This window comes from Entelurus aequoreus, linkage group LG04 (assembly GCF_033978785.1).
Source record: "Entelurus aequoreus isolate RoL-2023_Sb linkage group LG04, RoL_Eaeq_v1.1, whole genome shotgun sequence".
Lineage (NCBI taxonomy): Eukaryota > Metazoa > Chordata > Actinopteri > Syngnathiformes > Syngnathidae > Entelurus > Entelurus aequoreus.
The window spans coordinates 22357282-22374482 of NC_084734.1; positions in this window are offsets into that span (position 1 = coordinate 22357282).

Here is a 17201-nt window from a genome sequence, read left to right on the forward strand (position 1 = left end):
AGAGTAACCGTGTAATACTCTTCCATATCAGTAGGTGGCAGCCGGTAGCTTATTGCTTTGTGGATGTCGGGAACAGCGGTAGGCAGCGTACAGGTAAAAAGGTATCTAATGCTTAAACCAAAAATAAACAAAAGGTGAGTGCCCCTAAGAAAAGGCATTGAAGCTTAGGGAAGGCTATGCAGAACGGAACTTTAAAACTGAACTGGCTACAAAGTAAACAAAAACAGAATGCTGGACGACAGCAAAGACTTACTGTGGAGCAAAGACGGCGTCCACAAAGTACATCCGAACATGACATGACAATCAATAATATCCCCAAAAAGAAGGATAAAAACAACTGAAATATTCTTGATTGCTAAGACAAAGTAGATGCGGGAAATATCGCTCAAAGGTAAACATGAAACTGCTACAGGAAAATACCAAAAAAAGAGAAAAAGCCACTAAAATAGGAGTGCAACACAAGAGTTAAAACACTACACACAGGAAAACAGCAAGAAGTGCAAAATACGTCATGGAGTGATGTGACAGGTCGTGACAGTACACCTACTTTGAGACAATAGCTATAGTGATGCATGGTTGGTTATGGTTTAAAGTCATATCCAACAATTGCGACAACGACTTTTTACTATCAACCGAGTTTTGTTTTTTAATGATTTCTGCTGGTATTGTGCCTTCGGATTTTTTCAACGCAAAAAATGTGCCTTGGCTCAAAAAAGGTTGAAAAACACTGCCCTACACAATATGCAATTATCACTGCAGTCCAGTGATCATTTTCTGCTTTTTAAACCGCTGAGAAGAAGACAATAAACCCACTTGGAACACAAGAACTCCCACAAACACGACTAACAACCTCAAAAAGAGGGTTGAATATTCACCACCTCTATTTCAGTCGGCCACTCTCTCTAATGACTGATCGCAACATATCATCTGGGCTTTCCTAAAATAGGCGGCAGGAAATTAGAGTTTTCACCACTTAGCGTCTCACAATGTCACGCGTGTGCGGTCTGAGAAAATAGCTTAAAAAGCGACAGTATGACGTGTTTCTTGGCACCTTTTTGGCATGGAGATTGATTTTGTGCTGCAAGTTAATTAGAAACCGCCAATTTATTCCCCTCTCCTCCAATTTGCTGTCCGTTTCGTTTGACTTTAGGTGTCGTGAGTAAACTACTACTTTTGCATCACTGAGCTAATGACAATTTTTTTTTAATGCTCATCAATATTGTAGCAGCGCTGTGAGAGTAATTAACATCATCTACATTCTAAAGTTTACATGTTTTATACTACACCGAACATGACATTAAATTCTTGTTTTACGGCTGTCTTTTGTGACCTAACTTCCCCAAATAGCATCACATTACCCACGTTGGCCGTATCACCTGCAGAACCCAGGTGCCTCTGTAACTTCAGTATGGAAATACTGTTTGATGGAGAACAGTTAAGCATTTCTCAAATTCCAAACTTACAGTTTGAGTTTGAGTTTGAGTTTGAGTTTGAGTTTGAGTTTATTTCGAACATGCAAGCATACAACATGATACATCACAATTTCCAGTTTCTCTTTTCAACATGTTCGAAAAGGAGTAGGAAGAAGCAGAGCTTATTTAATCCTACCCCTTTTCTTTACATAACAGTTGCTGAAACTTTTTTTATTCACTTCCTGTTCTCAATTTTTTCACAATAAACTCCATATGTAATCACAATAAAAATAAATAAATAAATAATAGTAAGAATTTAATAATAATAATTGGTGAAGAAAGTCATATTTCATATGATGAGTGCACCTGGAAGGAATTTACAGCGCTTCCCTTTTATTCCAAAATGTAATAAATTCACTTTTGTCCTCAACATTTTGTGGACTATACCCCATGATGACTATATATATTTTTTTTAATAAAAATAATTAAAAAAAATCTTCATAGTATTGACTCAATACTTTGTTTATGCGCCTTTGGCAGCCATTACAGCCTCAAGAGGTTTTGAATACACTTGGCACACCTATCTTTGGGCAGTTTCAACCATTCCTCTTTGCAGCACGTCTCAAGCTCCATCAGGTTGGGTGGGGAGCGTTGGTTTTCATCCAGGATGTCTCTGTCGAATGCTGCACTCATCTTTCCCCCTATCCTGACCAGTTTCCCAGTTCCTGCTGCTGGAAACCATCCCCACACCATGATGCTGCCACCACCATGCTTCACAGTAGGGACGGTATTGGCCTGGTGATGAGCGTTGCCTGGTTTAATCCAAACATGACGCCTGAAAGAGTTCAATATTTGTCTTATCAGACCAGATAATTTTGTTTCTCATGGTCTGAGAGTCTTTCAGGTGCATTTTGGCAAACTTTTTACTCAAAAATGGCTTCCGTCTGGCCTCTATACCAAACAAGACTGATTGGTGCATTGTCTTTCTGGAAGGTTCTGCTCTCTCCACAGAGGAACGCTGTAGCTCTGACAGAGTGACCATGGTCTTGGTCACCTCCCTGACTAGACTAAGATGAATGCAGCAATGTACAGAGACATCCTGGATGAAAACCAATGCTTTTTAAATCTGCACACATTAAATTAAAATTGTCATTATGGGATTGTGACGGACTCGTGCCGTCTTGTGAGTTCCCTGGACCATCGAATAGAGACATCTGGAGCAGAGTTGACGTTTGTTTTATTTTTTCAAACAAAGCCTCTCAGTCTCAGTCGCTTTTCAGCTCCTCTTCTTCGCTCGCTCGTCGTCGTTTGTCTCTGGCTCTCCTCCTCTTTCGCTCCGCATCAGCCTTTCTTTTGCTCCTTCCAGTCTCTTCCCTGTCTCTCTCTGCTGCGCCCCTTTTCTTCAGCGAGAGGAGATTGCCCAGGTGTGCGATCCGCACACCTGGGCACGATTGCGGCGTCGCTCCCGGCGCGCCCCGCCTCGCCACTCGATCGCCGACCACGCCTCCTCGCCGCCATCTTGGGCCAGGCTCCGGCGTTCCCTGCCTCGCTGCTCGCTCGCCGGCCCCGCCTCTCCACAGGGGCCTTGTGTGTAGAATTTCGAGGCCAGAAATGGCTGTATTCCATTTTGGAATAAGGCTGTAACATGACAAAATGTGGAAAAAGTGAAGCGCTGTGAATATTTTCCCAGTTAAAAGCTAATAAACATCAGCAAACTAAATCTATGGGATAAAGTCAAAGTACTTTTTAGGAAATAGGGTCTTTGGACTCATACTGTTTCTCATGTATGGCAATGGTATTACTATAGTTTCCAAACTGTTTAAGGATAATTTATTTGCAGATGACGCAACCCTTATTTTGTCATGAAAAAATCTAAAAAAATGTTGTTTGTGGTTGAAAACAAAATAATTACTATTTAAATTAGACCTGGGCATTCTGCGGCCCGCGGGCCGCATCCGGCCCTTTGTGCGTCCCTGTCCGGCCCGCGTGAGGCCAATTATAAATTACAAAATACATTTAAAAAAGTATCTATGTCGAGTGTGCAATACAACGGTGCTGCTTTTGTTTTGAAAATCGTTATTTGTATTACTTCCGTGTGGACGTATGCGTGTGCGTGATTGTGAGTGAATGTGAACAACTGCAATCACAAATTACAAAATACATTTAAAAAAGTATCTATGTCGAGTGTGCAATACAAAGGTGCTGCTTTTGTTTTGAAAATCGTTATTTGTATTACTTCCGTGTGGACGTATGCGTGTGCGTGATTGTGAGTGAATGTGAACAACTGCAATCACAAATTACAAAATAAAGTTGAAAAAAACATCTTTGTCGTGCGCGCAATACAACTGTGCTGCTTTTATTTTGAAAATTATTATTTATGGGCGTGTGTCCGTGTGTAACCTGCGAGTGAAGGTGCACAGCGACAAGTGATGCACGGTTTACACCCGAGACGCTAAAAAGAGAAAAGTTGATGACGAATGGCGTGTTTTCAACAAGACATGGACTGCCAAGCAACGTTCCCTCTAAGGTGCGTGCCTGCGCAATTGCGCACTGCCCAAGCGTCCGCTGCGCACAGCAAATATATGCTGCGCACCAAATCAAATCCCATCTGAATTCTAAACAAAATAAACATATTTATTCTATGTAATTTTGCAATGCAACTTTGAGTGACAGTGACAACAAGCGGCCCTAACGGTGTTTGTCAACACCGTTCAATTGAACACTGTTCAATCATTTTAACGTCTATCGAGATGCTTCGAGGACAGGAATTATATCGATCACTTTATTGAGCAAAACTGTTTATATTCGGCCATAACCACACCAAAAACATGAGTAAAACACTTCTATCTCGAAAAACTAGTCATTTTCTGCCGTACAAACCAGGCCAAAACCAACTTGTCATCTGTCACCAACACGCATACCACTAAACCACTGGTGCGTTTATGGCCACACAAAAAGTCGGACAACTCAAACACCACACAAAGTTACACTATGACTCCTCAGTCATACGTGTGCTTATTTTACTGTCATTTATTATTAATGTTAATTTATTTATATTAGTCATGGAATGCTGTTACACACACTATGTTGAAGTATTACTATTATTATTAATTATTATTATTATTATTATTATTATTATTATTATTATTATTATTATTTATCTTACGGTATATATCAAAAATAATATTGAGCAAAATTTAATTGAAATATTGTCGATGTGGCCCTCCAGCAGTGCTCGGGTTGCTCATGCGGCCCCCGGTAAAAATTAATTGCCCACCCCTGATTTAAATGATGGTTTGCTGTTACTCGGTTATCTTTAAATCCGGATACAACTAAGTTTAGGATTCGTATAGTAGGAGAGATTCAAAGAACCAAAGAATTTAGATTTTGGGGTGTTAGGATCAATGAACATTTTCACGGAAATCACATAAAAATTAGGTTAAAATATAAAAAAACTATTGCTATTGTTAAATTAAATAAAATACATTGTATATTTTTTATAATTCAATGATTGTTTCATGTCTGACATATTGCATTAAAGTTTGTGGTAGCAGTGCTTCAAAAACATATTTAAATCCAATCTAGTCATTTTTAGAACTTCATACCACATCACCTACAAGCCCAATATTTAAATAGTCAAATTCATTAAACATTTCTGGTAGAGTACAACACTAATCAAAAATGACATACAAAACACATAGACAAAAAAGATTTGTAAAAAGAGAAGGGATTTCAAGAAGAAAATGACCCCATCAACATCCAGGGCCGGGAGGTGGCAGTAGTGGGGCAGTACAAGTACCTGGAAGTCCACTTGAACATTAGACTGGACTGAGGGGACAACAGCAAAGCTGTATACAAGAAGGGCATGAGCAGACTATTGTTCCTAAGGAAGCTTAGGTCCTTTAATGTGTGCAGCAAGCTGTTGAAGATCTTTTTTCAGTCTGTTTTGGCCAGTGCCCTGTACTTTGCAGTGGTTTGTTTGGGGGAGCAGCACCAGCAAAAGGGACTTAAACCGGATTGACAAACTGATCCGGAAAGCCGGCCAAACTATTGGCACGCAGTTGGAGGCATTTGTGTCAGTGAGGGACAGGAGGACACTGGACAAACTGCTGGCCATCATGGACAATCCTGCCCATCCAACATGCTCCTTCAGCTTCGTTCCCACAGTGTTCGATTCAAGAACTCCTTCATTCCGCACTCCATACAGCAATAAATGATATCTGTCTTTTACCTGACCGCTTCTATGTTAGCTACCTCTTTTTGTTTATAATGTACAAACCCCGTTTCCATATGAGTTGGAAAATTGTGTTAGATGTAAATATAAACGGAATACAATGATTTGCAAATCATTTTCAACCCATATTCGGTTGAATATGCTACAAAGACAACATATTTGATGTTCAAACTGATAAACTTTTTTTTTTTTTGTGCAAATAATCATTAACTTTTGATGCCAGCAACACGTGACAAAGAAGTTGGGAAAGGTGGCAATAAATACTGATAAAGTTGAGGAATGCTCATCAAACACTTATTTGGAACATCCCACAGGTGAACAGGGAAATTGGGAACAGGTGGGTGCCATGATTAGGTATAAAAGTAGATTCCATGAAATGCTCAGTCATTCACAAACAAGGATGGGGCGAGGGTCACCACTTTGTCAACAAATGCGTGAGCAAATTGTTGAACAGTTTAAGAAAAAACTTTTCTCAACCAGCTATTGCAAGGAATTTAGGGATTTCACCATCTACGGTCTGTAATATCATCAAAGGGTTCAGAGAATCTAGAGAAATCACTGCACGTAAGCAGCTAAGCCCGTGACCTTCGATCCCTCAGGCTGTACTGCATCAACAAGCGACATCAGTGTGTAAAGGATATCACCAAATGGGCTCAGGAACACTTCAGAAACCCACTGTCAGTAACTACAGTTGGTCGCTACATCTGTAAGTGCAAGTTAAAACTCTCCTATACAAGGCAAAAACCGTTTATCAACAACACCCAGAAACACCGTTGGCTTCGCTGGGCCCGAGCTCATCTAAGATGGACTGATACAAAGTGGAAAAGTGTTCTGTGGTCTGACGATTTCACATTTCAAATTGTTTTTGGAAACTGTGGACGCCGTGTCCTTTGGACCAACGAGGGAAAAAAAAACATCTGGATTGTCATAGGCTTAAAGTTGAAAAGCCAGCATCTGTGATGGTATGGGGGTGTATTAGTGCCCAAGACATGGGTAACTTACACATCTGTGAAAGCGCCATTAATGCTGAAAGGTACATACAGGTTTTGGAGCAACATATGTTGCCATCCAAGCAACGTTACCATGGACGCCCCTGCTTATTTCAGCAAGACAATGCCAAGCCACGTGTTACATCAACGTGGCTTCATAGTAAAAGAGTGCAGGTACTAAACTGGCCTGTCTGTAGTCCAGACCTGTCTCCCATTGAAAATGTGTGGCGCATTATGAAGCCTAAAATACCACAACGGAGACCCCCGGACTGTTGAACAACTTAAGCTGTACATCAAGCAAAAATGGGAAATAATTCCACCTGAGAAGCTTAAAAAATGTGTCTCCTCAGTTCCCAAACGTTTACTGAGTGTTGTTAAAAGGAACACAGTGGTGAACATGCCCTTTCCCAACTACTTTGGCACATGTTGCAGCCATGAAATTCTAAGTGAATTATTATTTTCCCCAAAAAACTAGTTTGAACATCTTGTCTATGTAGTGCATTCAATTAAATATGGGTTGAAAAGGATTTGCAAATCATTGTATTCCGTTTATATTTACATCTAACACAATTTCCCAACTCATATGGAAACGGGGTTTGTATATTTTCTGCTGGATCTACTCTCTATTTTATGCTGCCCTTTTTTGCTGCAGCTGTTACATGAAACGCTAGCTGTTCAAAGTCGGGACTCGGGGTGGACCACTCATCTGTGCATCAGTTGGGGACGTCTCTGCGCTGCTGACCTGTCTCCATTCAAGATGATCTCCTGCTGGCCCCACTATGGACTGGACTCTCACACTATTAACTAGATCCACTCGACGTCTATTGCACCGGTCGCCCGGGGGAGGGGGTCCCCACATCTGTGGTCCCCTCCAAGGTTTCTCATTGTAGCCCGTTGGGTTGGGTTGGGTTGGGTTGGGTTGAGTTTTTCCTTGCCCTGATGTGGGATCTGAGCCGAGGATGTCATTGTGGCTTGTGCAACCCTTTGAGACACTTGTGATTTAAGGCTATATAAATAAACTTTGATTGATTGCTTGACTGCAATATTATACATGGTAATTGGGATTTGTTATATATTGAATATATTATATAAAAATATAATATTGTATAATAATATAATATATCAATATATGTTATATACTGTATATATAATATGTAAATATTACATATATGTTATATTTTATATTGCTACTATGGTACATGTTTTATCTACTTTATACCTGCATTATCCTTTCCAATCCTTACCCTTTCCATCCTTTGTAACTGAGCTACTGTGTGGAACAATTTCCCTTGTGGATCAATTAATTTTGTCCAAGTCTAAGTCTAATTATAACCTAACAGGAACTGAGATTTAAAAGAAAATCTCGATTTGGAAGAGTGACAACGGAGAGATGCATTTTAATCAAGGGTGTTAGTTTATGGAACAAACTCGAGGGTGGAACAAAACATTGTAAATCTATGAAGAAAATGTGAAAATATTGATGATGAAAAAATATGACTTTAAATGAGCTGATGTATGTTTTGCAATAAAAATATGGCCTTAGTAGTCTCCTGAGTTGAATAGCTAATGTTGTATTTGTGTGAATAGGGGGCCGATATTGTTATTTCTCTGTTATTTAATTCATGATTTATTTTAACGGACCAGATTATTTTAATGACTAAAGCAGCTTTTCATTTACGTCTACGTGTTGAGGAGCGTTGGTATCATCACACAACGAGAAAGTGAATAAGGGACAGCAACATTGATCTTGGACCCCAAGGCTTTATTTTCCCATGGAGACAGCATGGCTAATTACGCTAGCATGTTGCCTGTTCCAGCACAGCTGCAGTCGGAGATTAGACAGACAGAAGCTGCCAGCTGTTACTTCGATGCGGTATCACTGACTAATTGAGACCAGCCAATTTCGGTGGAGCGAGGCCCACGCCGCTGGTCCTCATAATATGTATATCATCCCGTGATAAGGTTAATCAAAGGGACTGTTGTTCAACACTGGATCTGATTAAGATGTAAATTTTCAAAAATGTAAATTATATCAATAAATCATGGGTAAATGAAAGCTTTTCTCTTGAGATCGCTTTGTCTCAGGAAGTGGTTCTGGGGTGTTTGTGGAAATGAGAATATGCATGAACTGGGGTGGGGATGGACATGGTGGGGACGGACATGGTGGATAGAGTGTTGGCACCTGTCGTCGTCATCATCATTAAAATCCAAGAGGTTTTATGTATTAGGCAATTACTAGATGTAATATTAGATCCAAGAGTCTCAAAACACCGATTTCCGTAACCCCCGTGCAACCTGAAGATTGACGACACACAATTACTCTTAATGTCCAAAAGGGATCTGCTCATCAAAGTTTTATAAGTTAGCAATATTTACATATATTTTATTATATTTGTTGCAATCTTTTACAACTTCAGATCTATCTATTTATTTAAAAAAAAGTTGTTCTTATTTTTTTGTTTTTTATGTTTATGACTTTTTAAACATATTTTATATATATATATATATATATATATATATATATATATATATATATATATATATATATATATATATATATATATATATATATATATATATATATATATATATATATATATATAATGGGAAAATGCAAAATATTTAATATTCCTAAAAATAAGAATAAGGGAATATTTGATGTTGGTAGCCTTGAATATGACAATAATTTATGACATCATTGATTTTGATACAGCATACAAGAAGACAAAAAATACAAAGTTTACTGCATTAGAATTGGAAATTATATATATATATATATATATATATATATATATATATATATATATATATATATATATATATATATATATATATATATATATATATATATATATATATATATATATATATATATATATAGTACAGGCCAAAAGTTTGGACACACCTTCTCCTCATTCAATGCATTCTCTTTATTTTCCAGACTATAAATTGTAGATTGTCACTGAAGGCATCAAAACTATGAATGAACACATGTGGAGTTATGTACTTAACAAAAACAAAAAAACACGTTTAATATTCTAGTTTCTTCAAAATAGCCACCCTTTGCTCTGATTACTGCTTTGCACACTCTTGGCATTCGCTCAATGAGCTTCAAGCACACCTGTGAAGTGAAAACCATTCTAGGTGACTACCTTTTGAAGGTCATCGAGAGAATGCCAAGAGTGTGCAAAAATCTAATCAGAGCAAAGGGTCGCTAGTTTGAAGAAACTAGAATATAAAACATGTTTTCAGTTTTTTCACCTTTTTTATTTAGTCCACATGGGTTCATTCAGAATTTTGATGCCTTCAGTGACAATCTACAATTTATAGTCTGGAAAATAAAGAAAATGCATTGAATGAGGAGAAGGTGTGTCCAAAATTTTGGCCTGTATATATATATAAAAAGCTTATCTAAGGTCTGAGAATTATCCTAATGGTTTCGTAGTGTTTAAGAGAAGCTATTACACTAATGACAATATTTTCCTGTTTTTCAATTTGCAGTAATTAAATGTATTTGAGTCGCATAGCATAGCAATATACATACCAGGATTACAGTCTGTTAAAACATTGAAATTATAATGGGCGTCAATGAGTTCTTCATAGAGTATACTTTGTGTGTGTATCCTATTCTAACAACGTCCCAATCAAAAAGCCAATTGAAGAAAATTCTGACCACTGACCTTCAAACTGAACAATCATATCACATAAGGCAGTCTTTTTTAACCACTGTGTCGCGGCACACTAGTGTGCTGTCGTGAGATATTGTCTGGTGTGCCGTGGGAAATTATGCAACTTCACCTAATTGGTCCAAAAAATATTATTTGCAAATCAGTAATTATACTCTACAAATAATGTGTCGTTGTCTAGTGTCTGTGCTTTATAGAGCTGGGCAGGGTAACCATGTAATACGCCATATCAGTAGGTAGCAGCAGGCAGTTCATTGTTTTGTAGAAGTCGGAACGCGTCGAGGTTGGTTTGTCCTGATCCCAATATGCAGAGCACAGCGGGAGACAGCGTGCAGGTAAAAAGGTATGTTACGCTTAAACCAAAAATGAACAAAACGCAAGTCCCGCTAGGAAAAGGCACTGCATAGGGATGGCTAAGTTAAACGAAAGTAAAACTGAACTGGCTACAAAGTAAACAAAAACAGAATGCTGGACGACAGCAAAGACTTACAGTACGTGTCCGTACATGACCTGACAATCAACAATGTCACCACAAAGAAGGATAACGTCCGCACAACTTGAATAGTTTTGTTAGCCAATACAAAGCAGGTCAGGTAATAGCACTCAAAAAGAGGCGTGAAGCTGCTACAGGAAAACATCCAACAAAACAGGAAAAGTCACCAAAATAACAGCGCAAGACAGGAACTTAAAAGCCTACTGAAATGATTTTTTTTAATTTCAACGGGAATAGCAAATCCATTCTATGTGTCATACTTGATCATTTCGCAATATTTGGATGGATGGATTTAGTAGAGAAAATCGACGATAAAGTTTGCAACTTTTGCTCGCTGATAAAAAAAAAGCCTTCCCTGTACCGGAAGTAGCGTGATGTCACAGGAGCTAGTATTCCTCACAATTCCCCATTGTTTCCAATGGAGCGAGAGAGATTCGGACCGAGAAAGTGACGATTACCCCATTAATTTGAGCGAGGATGAAAGATTCGTAGATGAGGAACATTACAGTGAAGGACTTGAGAGGCAGTGATGGACGTATCTTTTTTCGCTCTGACCGTAACTTAGGTACAAGCTGGCTCATTGGATTCCACACTCTCCTTTTTCTATCGTGGATCACGGTTTTGTATTTTAAACCACATCGGATACTATATCCTCTTGAAAATGAGAGTCGAGCACGCGAAATGGACATTTAAAGTGACTTTTATCTCCAAGACAATACATCGGTGACACACTTAGCTACTGAGCTAACGTGATAGCATCGTTCTCAAATGAAGATAGAAACAAAATAAATAAACCCCTGACTGGAAGGATAGACAGAAGACCAACAATGCTATTAAACCATGTACATGTAACTACACGGTTAAAAATTATCAGCCTGGTAAGGCTTAACTATGCTGTTGCTAACGACGCTAAGGCTAATTTAGCAACTTAGCAACCGGACCTCACAGAACTATGTACTCCCTCCTTTTTCTATTGTGGATCACGGATTTGTATTTTAAACCACCTCGGATACTATATCCTCTTGAAAATGAGAGTCGAGCACGCGAAATGGACATTTAAAGTGACTTTTATCTCCAAGACAATACATCGGTGACACACTTAGCTACTGAGCTAGCGTGATAGCATCGTTCTCAAATGAAGATAGAAACAAAATAAATAAACCCCTGACTGGAAGGATAGACAGAAGACCAACAATGCTATTAAACCATGTACATGTAACTACACGGTTAAAAATTCTCAGCCTGGTAAGGCTTAAAAATGCTGTTGCTAACGACGCTAAGGCTAATTTAGCAACTTAGCAACCGGACCTCACAGAACTATGATAAAAACATTAGCGCTCCACCTACGCCAGCCAGCCCTCATCTTCCCATCAACAGCCGTGCTCACCTGTGTTCCAGCGATCAACGGCGCGACGAAGGACTTCATCCGTGGGTTTGGCAGCAAGCATCGGCTAGGCGTAGTAAGTAGTCCTTGTTGTGTTGCTGTAAGTATTGTACTTAGCCGCTAATACACCGATCGATCCCACCTACAACGTTCTTCTTTGCAGCCTCCATTGTTCATTAAACAAATTGCAAAAGATTCACCAACACAGATGTCCAGAATACTGTGGAATTTTGTCGAAGAAAACAAGAAGCTTTTCTATCGGGTCCGATGGGGTCCAACCACTCCCGTTGCTTTTGTGACGTCACGCGCATAAATCATATCCAAAGGAGTTTTTTAACCGGAAGTGTGGCGGGAATTTTAAAATTGCACTTTATAAGTTAACCCGGCCGTATTGGCATGTGTTGCAATGTTAAGATTTCATCATTGATATATAAACTATCAGACTGCGTGGTTGGTAGTAGTGGGTTTCAGTAGGCCTTTAAGCACTACACATAGGAAAACAACAACAAACTACAAAAAAAAGACAATATTGTCAGGTTCAAACACTGATGACATCTATTAAACAAGACAAGAAGCAAGGAAATAAACAGAGACATAATTAAATTTGGCTCAATTGAGGAGAAACGTGTTGACCTGTAACGTCTTACAGTGTCACACACGCTCTGGCGAAAGATTGTACTCCTCCTTCTTTATTTTACTTTCTCCCACCACATAACCACAGCTGCTTCCAGAGGGAAATGGATCGTAAACAGTGTTGCCTTTGGTTACAGAACAGTTAAAAATAAAAGGTTGTAAACACTTCACAGAAAAGGTCGTAAACAAGTTCAAAAAGAGTTTCGTAAAACAGTTCAAAAAGACGTTCGTAAAACAGTTCAAAAAGGAAGTCGCCTGGAGGGGATTCCGGTCCTGCTTCCTCTTCGCTTTTATAATCCTTAGGTCAGACAATATCTTTCTGTTTGATTATAATACATGAAAGACAACAGGAACACCTTCATCTTGCTTCCCCCCATACACAGTGGAGTTTTACGAGCCTTACTCTTGGTAGGTTCCAAAGACAGCTTTTGCTTCTCACCGGGCACTCAAATGTAACAAAAAGTTTTTGTGATAACTTAGAAACAATTATTCTAACAAACATGGTGAGGTTTCATTTTTTACCGTTTCTGCTGGTGGTGTGCCTCCATATTTTTTCAATGAAAAAAAAATGTGCCTTGGCTCAAAAAAGGTTGAAAAACACTGACATAAGGAACACCTGCAACGCCAATGTTGGGCCCCAGGAGTGCACAGTTGATATTTAAGTTACTTCATGCAAAAAGTTGTACAACAAATGTCTCTTTTGTTATTATTATTTTCGATTTGGGTTGTCCAAATGTGCAGAAAAGACATATTGAACATTCACATTCAATCTCAAGCCCCTTGCACTCCTGTGTTCACTGCGCAGTTGCTTGACAAACCATCATGTACAATCCCACTACAGTACAGTGCTGTCAGCTCAAATGATCTCCTCTGTGAGGAATTTAACGAGGTACCTTCTGGCACAGTGTGGCGATGCAAGTTAAGGACTCCTGTGATACGTGAATAGAAGAAAACTCTTGAAACTTCACAGCTTATAATAAGCTTGTCAGCTTATCATATTAGGCATGTGAGCTTATAACATTAGCATTTAAATGTCCTGGCATGTACAGTAATGTGATCGGAGTGCCTTCCCTTTGCCACTGAGGAAACACGAAGGCACGGAAAAAAAAGGATTTCTGCAGCAATGATGTGTTCAAGACAGTTGGATGGATCGTTTGTAAGAATTTGGTTAAACTAGAATTTGACAGTAATAAAACTTAAAACAAAACTTTATGTGGTTGGAATAAGAACTGCAACAAATGTAATGTACAAAACCCAAAACCAGGGAAGTTGGCACGTTGTGTAAATAGAATACACAGATTTGCAAATCCTTTTCAACCTATATTCAATTAAAAAGACTGCAAAGACAAGATACTTAACGTTCGAACAGGAAAACGTTGTTATTTTTTGCAAATATTAGCTCATTCGGAATTTGATGCCTGCAACATGTTTCAAAAAAGCTGGCACAAGTGGCGAAAAAGACTGAGAATGTTGAGGAATGCTCATCAAACACTTATTTGGAACATCTCACAGGTGAACAGGCTAATTGGGAACAGGTGGGTGCCATGATTGGGTATAAAAGCAGCTTCCATGAAATGCTCAGTCATTCACAAACAAGGATGGGGCGAGGGTCACCAATTTGTGAACAAATGCTTGAGCAAATTGTCAAACTGTTTAAGAATAACATTTCTCATCAAGCTATTGCCAGGAATTTAGGGATTTCACCATCTACGGTCCGTAATATCATCAAAAGGTTCAGAGAATCTGGAGAAATCACTGCACGTAAGCAAGGATACTATGGACCTTCGATCCATCAGGAGGTACTGCATCAAAAAGCGATATCAGTGTGTAAAGGATATCACCACATGGGCTCAGGAACACTTCAGAAAACCACTGTCAGTAACTACAGTTGGTCGCTACATCTGTAAGTGCACGTTAAAACTCTACTATGCAAAGCGAAATCCATTTATCGACAACACCCGGAAACGCAGCCGGCTTCGCTGGGCCCGAGCTCATCTAAGATGGACTGATGCAAAGTGGAAAAGTGTTCTGTGGTCTGACGAGTCCACATTTTAAATTGTTTTTGGAAACTGTGGACGTCGTGTCCTCCGAAACAAAGAGGAAAATAACCATCCGGATTGTTACAGGCGCAAAGTTCAAAAGCCAGCATCTGTGATGGTATGGGGGTGTATTAGTGCCCAAGGCATGGGTAACTTACACATCTGGGAAGGCACCATTAATGCTGAAAGGTACATACAGGTTTTGGAGCAACATATGTTGCCATCCAAGCAACGTTATCATGGACGCCCCTGCTTATTTCAGCAAGACAATGCCAAGCCACGTGTTACAAGAAGCGTGGCTTCGTAGTAAAAGAGTGCGGGTACTAGACTGGCCTGCCTGTAGTCCAGACCTGTCTCCCATTGAAAATGTGTGGCGCATTATGAAGCTTAAAATACCACAACGGAGACTTAAGCTGTACATCAAGCAAGAATGGGAAATAATTCCTCCTGAAAAGCTTCAAAAATTGGTCTCCTCAGTTCCTCAAACCTTTACTGAGTGTTGTTAAAAGGAAAGGCCATGAAACACGGTGGTAAAAATGCCCCTGTGCCAATTTTTTTGCAATGTGTTGCTGCCATTAAATTCTAAGTTAATGATTATTTAAGTTTCTCAGTTGGAGCATTAAATATATTGCCTTTGCAGTCTATTCAATTGAATATAAGTTGAAAATGATTTGCAAATCATTGTATTCTGTTTTTATTTACAAATTACACAACGTGCCAACTTCACTGGTTTTGGGTTTTGTAAATCATAAATATACTTTTCTTTCAATATGTCATTATTACAATTGGACTAAGTTTTTGGGCATGTATTTTTTTCAGTTTGTTCTTCCAAGTGTTTTGAACTTTTATACACCCACCTTTCTTCAAAGGTGTATCCTGTAAATTATATTTATAATAAAAGAGAAAAAAAAGTCAATAACATCACAATGAAACTGGTCCTTAATCCAAACTTAGGCTGGGTATTAGTAATACGTATCACATTATTGTTTTGATGCAATACAATATTGAGACGCTAGGTGGGCCACATGTGGACCGTTATGATTTTCAATCCGGCCCGCTGGACTTTCTACATAATTTTTTTAGACCTTTAACATTGAAACTGTAGCTGCCATTATGATGTGCAGTGCTGTTTTTAAATTACTGTCAGTCTTGAGCTATATAAATTATTTCAATGGTCGAAATCTGCGCTTTTGAGTGTTATACGACAATAACATTTGGTAAGACTCAACAGCTAATTATTCCTACACATAGTCACCCCTTCTGGATATTAGTTCACACGCCATTTCCGTAGTTATTATTATTATTGATTGATTATTATATTTATGGTAATATATATAATAAAATACATAGAGCTATGTATATGGTGTCTTTGCCGTCAACTCCCTATGCTAAACATAACATACAGCTTAAAATTAAGATGTATATGTGTACACTCGATGGCAATAATAATTAATTGGACAAAACTGAGTCACGGGCAGCACGGTGGCAGAGGGGTTAGTGCGTCTGCCTCACAATACGAAGGTCCTGAGTAGTCGTGAGTTCAATCCCGGCCTCGGGATCTTTCTGTGTGGAGTTTGCATGTTCTCCCCGTGACTGCGTGGGTTCCCTCCGGGTACTCCGGCTTCCTCCCACCTCCAAAGACATGCACCTGGGGATAAGTTGATTGGCAACACTAAATTGGCCCTAGTGTGTGAATGTGAGTGTGAATGTTGTCTGTCTATCTGTGTTGGCCCTGCGATGAGGTGGCGACTTGTCCAGGGTGTACCCCGCCTTCCGCCCGATTGTAGCTGAGATAGGCTCCAGCGCCCCCCGCGACCCCGAAGGGAATAAGCGGTAGAAAATGGATGGATGGATGAGTCACAAAAACATCAAATTCAAATAATCCATTTCCAATTATTACAATTGTTCGGCAAGTTTCTTGCCACTTACATGTAAAAAAAAATGCCCTCTATTTCTTAAATGTCGACTTCTTGTACTGACTTGCTCACCAATAACCCGTCACAGTGAGGTGCAGAATGACTTTGTGGAGCGGAGGTGAGGTAGTTGTCCGTGAGTTACAATCCTAAAACGTGACTTAAAAAAAAAATACAAAAATTATATATATATATATATATATATATATATATATATATATATATGTATATATATATATATATATATATATATATATATATATATATATATATATATATATATATATATATACACGACCGTTCAAAAGTTTGGGGTCACCCAAACAATTTTGTGGAATAGCCTTAATTTCTAAGAACAAGAATAGACTGTCGAGTTTCAGATGAAAGTTCTCTTTTTCTGGCCATTTTGAGCGTTTAA